Source organism: Anabrus simplex, chromosome 13 (genome assembly GCF_040414725.1).
Source record: "Anabrus simplex isolate iqAnaSimp1 chromosome 13, ASM4041472v1, whole genome shotgun sequence".
In the NCBI taxonomy this organism is placed as follows: domain Eukaryota; kingdom Metazoa; phylum Arthropoda; class Insecta; order Orthoptera; family Tettigoniidae; genus Anabrus; species Anabrus simplex.
The window spans coordinates 62,480,250-62,488,015 of NC_090277.1; positions in this window are offsets into that span (position 1 = coordinate 62,480,250).

Below are 7,766 nucleotides of genomic sequence, written 5' to 3' on the forward strand. Positions count from 1 at the left end.
AGAGTGCAGACCCCCACTCCTCGATTTGGAGCAATAGCGCTAACTCTCTCTTTCCTCACGCCTGTCTCGCTCGCTCCGCCTGTCTCCCTCTCCCCCACTTGCGCCGTAGCGCTCGAAATTCGGGCTGAGTTGAACCGAGTATAGCCGAGTAGAGCCGAGCATAGCCGAGTAGCCCAGAGACGAAGCGTTGATCCGAGTCATACCGAGCGGCACCGAGCGGCACCGGTGCACAGTGCACGGAGCTCTTGCGCCTCGCTCTGCACGCGTGAGATTTTGGGCGTTTCAGAGGCCCTGGTCTAGACGAAGACTGCCACTCCTGGGTGGTTTTTTGTTGCTATTGGCTTTACGTCGCACCGACACAATACCGCACATGGTGACGATGGGACAGAAAAGGGCTAGGAATGGGAAGGAAACGGCCGTGGCCTTAATTAAGGTACAGCCCCAGATTTGCCTGGTGTGAAAATGGGAAACCACGGAAAACCATCTTCAGGGATGCCGACAGTGGGGTTCGAGCCCACTATCTCCCGAATACTGGATACTGGCCGCACTTAAGCGACTGCAGCTACATTTCTTAACAGACTAAAACCGTAAAATTAAGCAACTTCCTCATTTGTGCCCAAATTTGAAAATTCACTTCCGGTCTAAATGCAGTTGCGGAGAAACAGCCTATAATCACTTGTTTCTTTACTAGTTTTCTTTTCGGTTCTTTCCCTAGCCAAATTAACTTATTTAAGTAAATCTTTCTGTAATGTGTTCCTTGGTTCAATACCCTCAGGCGGTTTTTTTTTATTTTTGAAAAACGTCCGCACCGAATCTAGTTATAGGGGCTTAAGTGAAACTCTTGCATTAACTCACATTAGCACTCGTAGTGCTAGAAAAAGGCCAACTGCTAATCGACCGATTAAGATGATTAAGAAAAGGATTATAATTTTTAAGAATGCATAAAGAATATATTCTCATACTTGATTTGATTTACCTAAAATTCGGAGCTCATATCCCTAACATCTTTTCAACATTGAGTTACTTGCCTGAAGGGGTAGAATTGTGGATATTTTAGTTGCGGCCTGGGTTTAGAAGTGTTTTCATTAAGAATTTAAGAACATCTGGTTTTTGTTTTAACAAATGAATTTATGGGAATAATTATGACTCGTATTTCTTCAGCGAGCTCTCATATTACAGCTTTTTCATATGCCGATAGAGTTCTCCAACGCCCCACTTCGCATAATCGCAGTATTTATTTATTTATTTATTTATTTATTTATTTATTTATTTATTTATTTATTTATTTATTTATTTATTTATTTATTTATTTATTTATTTATCGTATGGCTTTTCGGGCCGGGAGTGTCCGAGGACGTTCGGCTCGCCTTGGGCAGGTTTTCTATTTGACTCCCATGGGCGACCTGCGCCTCTGGCTGTGGGGATGAACATGATAATGAGGCTGGGAGAGGGTTAAACCCGCTGTCGGCACGTAACCTGCTCCTGAATGGGCTACTCATTTCGCGTTTAAGTAATAGTCACGTGTGAAGCCATCATTCGTGTAAAGAATTAGCGTGCTGTGTGTGGGCTGTAGTTTACTTATTCGGCCATTTTCATTATCATCATAATCGTATTATAATCCCTGTATCTATCTTTTTGATGTTGTGTACATATGTTTAGGATTCATATTTAGTTGGTTTATAATTCTAATTTCTAATTTCTAATTTCTGATTTTCCGAAAAGGGGGAAAACTTGCAGAAGAAGACATCGTCTACTACAAGGATACACCCATTTTCACTTCAGACAAATTTCAGGGCTGTACCTTAATTAAGACCACGGTCGCCTCCTTCCCACTCCTAGCCTTTCCTATCCTATCGTCGGCACAAAATCTATCTGTGTCAGTGCGACGTAAAGCAAATTGTAAAACAAAAATAAAAAACACCATTGGCAAGAGTTAACGAGTTCAGATACTTAGGCATTACATTGCAAACTACGACAACCTCCTCCAGACTACACAGTAAAGGAAAGGGCAACAACACCAATAAAAGCAATTTATGGAATCAAGAAACTAAGAAGACTATCCTTTTATCAGAAATGGCTGTCTTCAACGCAAAGTTCGTACCAATGTTGACCTATGATCTAGAACTCATTCGGCCAAAATTGATGACAAAAGACTTATCCGCAATAGAAAATATTATAAAAGCTCGCTACTTGAAAGCATCCTTAGATCTATCCAGAATCACGCTCTCAAGACTTGTCTATGAGCTGATTAGAGATACCTTCTTTATAGAAGACTGAAGAATACACTATGAGCTACAAATCACCGATACGACCAGGAAAATAAAGGAGGAGAAAGAGAGAGAGAGAAGAAAAGGCTAGAAATATGATCAGAATTTTTCGCTATGGATGCAATGATAGGCCGAACCTTGTCAGGAATCAACCAAAAACTCCGCCACGTACTGACCAGGATAACAGTACATGGTTACCACAATAAGATTTGTGTAAGGAGTCACTTCCATGAACTGGACGAAACTTCCGTGTGCAGCCTGTGCCATTCTGTGTTTGTATGAAAGTACCACATAACTTTGTGCCAACAAAGAACGATCTCCATCATAGAGTGTAGACGCTGGGTGCACTTCATTGAGCAGATTACAACGTGGCTCAAAATGCATGAGTGAGATACGTCTGTAACCTACGGTACTATGACCATGTTACTCCTTCATATAACCACCTATCTTGGCCCCGACTAGAAATCCGTCGCACTGTGCATACCCTATTCCATCTCCATAAAACCTTTCATTCTACACAGTCATGTTATTTTACTTCATATTTCAAATACCTCTCATCTTATCACAGTTTTAATACTAGATACGAAGGTTGGAACTTAAATAGCGTCAACTATTTATTTACAACAGATACAAAATAGTTACATGTTAGCAAACCTTTACTGTCCTTCAATGTAGTCACCAGCGTTGTGTATAACCCGTTGCCAGCGATGTGGAAGTCGTAGTATAACTTTAGCAGAGCCTGCTCTGTTGATTGTGCGAATGGAGCGGTCTACTGTCTGTCGAATCTCTGCAACATTTCTGAGCTCACGAATCGTCTGATTTTGATCACTGTCCACTGACGCTCGTAGGACGACCTTCCCGACAAATGTCCGCCTCAGTTTGCTGACCATCGTTGAAGGCTTTTACCCAATATGCCACTGTTGTGTAAGGTAATGCAGATTCCCCGCAAGCCACTTGAAGACCTGATGACACTGTCGTTCTGTACGACCTCTGGCACATTCAATCCTGATCCAACTTCGTTGTTCCTGTTTGGAAAACATAGTGGCAACGTTTCGTTAGACCGCTAGCTCACAAGTGACTTTGTTTCTCTCGCTTGTGCGCACGCAGGTGATGTGGGAAGGGCGAGTCCATTTGCTCTGAGGTAAGGTAGGTATATAACCAACGTGTGCTATCAGCGACAATATTAGAGTCCGTACACTGATCTCTATACATGGATCGCTGATGGCAACTCTCCGCTGCAGGAGAAAGTACGCCAAGTTGAGCGCGCGGTCCGCCATGTTGGTGTACCCATCCTAGAGCTCTCCTTATGGGGAAGCAATGATAATATGATCAATTTTAAATTGCAATTAATGGCGCAATGGAATAATTAAAAATACAAGGACATGTTCACTCAAAGCATAAAGACATTGGGAACACTGACACGTCATTCCAAAGTCAGTAAATCTCCGGGAAAGCAATAAAAATGATTGTATAATAACGGCCGACAAATATTAACTTAGGTACTGAATACATGTAATTAGCGATCGGTTACACAATACGATTGAAAAACAGTTTCTGGAAACATTGCTGTAAATTGTATACAAGTATGCCACGAAATTATGCATTCTTAAGGGGAGGTATTATTGAATTTTTCGTATTTTGAGCCAAAAACTCGATTTCTCTTTTTATTCATACAAAAATCGCCCAATTCTTTCTCTCTCAGAAAATGTTTTTATGTTCGTTATTCCGACTTGTCTAAAGCTTGCAGAAGCCATTTAATATGACATTTGAAAGCCCAGGACCACACTCACTTCTTCTGTAATGGTATAATGATACTTTACTGTGTGTTTTTCGCTGGATATTTAAGTATTTCGCGGCGTATTTACTGAAGAAGTACACCTGGGCATGTTGACAGTCACTTGTCTATTACATAATCAATACAATTACGTTATGTTAGGAAATATTTTGATTTGAACTGACGAAGAGAACGTTGTACCTCTTCCAAATAGTACTCAATTTATATCTGCCAGACTTTGATAGTTTAAATATATAATATACCGTATTTGTATTATTTACATTTAGGAATTCGTATCTGTGTTAATCGTAGTAGTACAAGCACGACTCCCATGTTTGTTTATATTTTACTAACATGCAGAAGTAACATGTGGCTTCAATTCCCCCCCATGGCGCAACAGCCCCTGCCAAGCAACCACTGCTCAGCCCGAAGGCCTGCAGATTACGAGGTATCGTGTGGTCAGCACGACGGATCCTCTCGGCCATTATTCTTGGCTTTCTATACCGGGACCGCCATCTCACAATCAGATATCTCCTCAATTATTATCACGTAGGCTGAGTGGACCTCGAACTAACCCTCAGAGGAAGGTAAAAATCCCTGACCTGGCCGGGAATCGAACCCAGGGCCTCCATGTGTTTCATCTTAATTCCTTTGTAAATGTGTGATTTATAGCGTAGAGTTCATAGTGCGTCGTTTTAGTGTATAGAAAAGTGGTAATTATGTTGTTAATCACGTAAGGCCTAATCACGCCACCGTAACGCTTAACTGATATGTAAACACATCCAAATATTACACATATATAGTGATAATTAACACTTTTCATACAAAAAGGGAATAGCATTTGTCACCATCTTGAATAGTTTAAATCAATTAATCGTAAGGAGCACGCTTTAATCGGGATTTAAAAACACTCCGTAATGCTCTTCTTATGGAAGACCGCCTTGTTTTGGCCTACATCAGCTGATCGCTCAGAGCTTAATGTTGGTGCCACGCTTGGCCGGTAGAAACACAGGGAGCGACCTCTCTATCTGTTTGTATGCTCGAAGGAACTAAGCTTAAACAAAGCAAGCGCGCTCATCGTGGTCTACTGCAGCGTGCGCTCGCTGCCATCTTACTACGCCAGTCATCTATTCGGCTTACTGCTACCCAAGTTACCAGCCATCCATGTATAGAGATCAGTGAGTCCGTAGCATAGCGTCTCCACAACAGTGTTGCCACTATTTAAGTTCCAACCCTCGTAATTCCATCCCTGCTTTACCTACCCATACAACTGCCATCTACGATAAATCACTCAGAGTAATTGCCTGCCGTGAGTGGAACCTCCTTCTCGAAAATATCAGGGGGCTAAGCGCTATTCGCACTTTCAAGGAAGCACTTTGGAGACATTTTATGCACCAGTAAGGATCATCTGTAAACTTGATGCTACTACTCACAACCATTCTATTGTCATGGATGCCCTATTAGAAGATTAGTTTAAAATTCTTAACCACTTTGTTTTTCAAATGTTATTAAATTTTATGTACTACCCCTTTTATTGTATATAATTTATTTCACCTTAATTTAATCTTATAACTCATCATTCTTGTATTGTTAATATTAACTTAATTCGTATTTAATCGAATTAGTGTAAAGTAACACAATGTAATATATGTACATTTCAGTGCCTGGTTAGATGGAAGAGTAGGCCTGAATATCTTAATCTTGCCAGGTAAAATAAAACATTACTAAACTAAACTGTAGTGAAATGTGATTCACAATAGTGTGCCAATGTCAGTGTTAAATTCTGTACTAGCACCTTCGTGCGCAATTATACTATTATTATTTCTTCTTCTTCTTCTTTCGAATGGGCCACCAGAGGACCACGTGCCAATTTCAATTCCTTCTTCTTTGTTCTTTCCTTTTCTTCCAGTACGCTTTCATCTGTTCACTATGTTTCTTCTTTCTGTCTTCAGACCATTTTGAACCAGTCTTTTTTACTCTCCTACCTTGGAATCCTTCTATTTTCAATACTTTTTCCCGAAAGCCTTCTCTATTATTTATTTCTTCTGTTGTTATATTGTTTTTTTTTCTAAATCCTTTCTTACTTCATTGACCCAGCTTGTCGTTGATTTCTTACCCCACAAATATCTGAAAATCTTACTGGTTAATCTACTATCTTGCATTCGATATAAATGTCCAAAAAACATAAGTCTCCTTTTCCTCATTACATCTGATATATTTTCTATTTTTTGATATATTTCAGCATTACTTCGTAATTTCCAACCTTCTGCTGTGTTTTGTGGGCCTAATATTTGCCTCATAATTCGCCTTTCTAGTATTTCTAGTTTATCTAAATTATAGTTTAATGCCAGACATTCGCTTGCATATAGGCATTCTGGCTTCACTACTGTGTTGTAATGCCTTATTTTTGCATTTTTGGATAGTCATCTTTTATTGTAGATATCTTTGGTGACACCATAAGCTCTCTCCATTTTATGTACCCTCTCCTTTACTGCAGATTTTTCTAAACCATTTTCTTCGATTATTTCCCCTAGATATTTGATTTTTTTTACCCTCTATATTTGGCCAATATCTGTTTTCAGAAATTCTGGTGCATCACAAATATTTGTTAAAAATTTTGTTTTTTCTGCAGAAATTCTTAAGCCAGTTCTGCTGGCGATTCTTTCCAAGACATTTACTTGGGTTATAGCAGATGTCAATTTTCAGAAAGTATTGCAAAGTCATCTGCAAATGCAAGACAATTTCTTTCGATCCTTTTGTTTCCTCTTCCTAACCTTATCGGTGAAATGTTGAGTTCAATAAGTTTTTCGTTCCAAATTCTCACTATTTTCTCTAGGACACAATTAAAAAGAATTGGGGATAGTCCGTCGCCTTGTCGTACACCAGTTTTTATTTTGAAAGGCTGTGATATCTCTCCCAGAAATTTCACTTTAGAGACTGTGTCTGTAAGTGTTTCACGGATTAGATTTGCCAGTTTAGACTTTATGCCAAATTCTCAAATTATTTTATAGATAGTTTCTCTGTCAACAGAATCAAAAGCCTTTTTGAAATCTACAAATATTACTACAATGTCCTTTGAATTAAGTAACCTGTGGCGAATTATTATTATTATTTCATTTTTCGTCATTAACCACTTGAATCCTTGATCATAAAGAACGGGTATTTTTAGCAACTCGTAAATATTTGTTTACTGACAATGGTGCAGCACACACTGCGAGTGGATTACTTGAAGCCGAACGCTGTATTCAAATGTAGAACTTGCGCAGATGACCAAAAAGACAATTCTCACACCAGACAAGCAGCCAGCAGCAATTCGGGCAATGATATAACCCGAGGATTTATGAACCGTCCGTAAAGTTTATACCCCCACAGTTTTGTCTGAGGTCAGGGATGATCCATCTCTCTCTCTAAAAAGAGGGAGAGATTTATGGCAAAGCCCCATCCATAAACCGAGTGCGTTGATTCTTGTTATACTATTTATAACTTCCGGATACACTTTTATAGGGCTAATAAAAGTAATATCATCGTAGTAATCCTGTAATGGTATATCGATAATGTGTTTTAAAGAGAGCAGTGGAGGGGAGGATTTTTTTACGTCTCTCCACCTTGGGGACGGTTCCAGTCACGGAACGATCACCAAAAATTTTTCTATATTTTCCTTCCTTCATTCAGTTTTATTGTTGCGTCACGTGGTTTTATTGTCCACGCAGCCACACTCGTGCTGT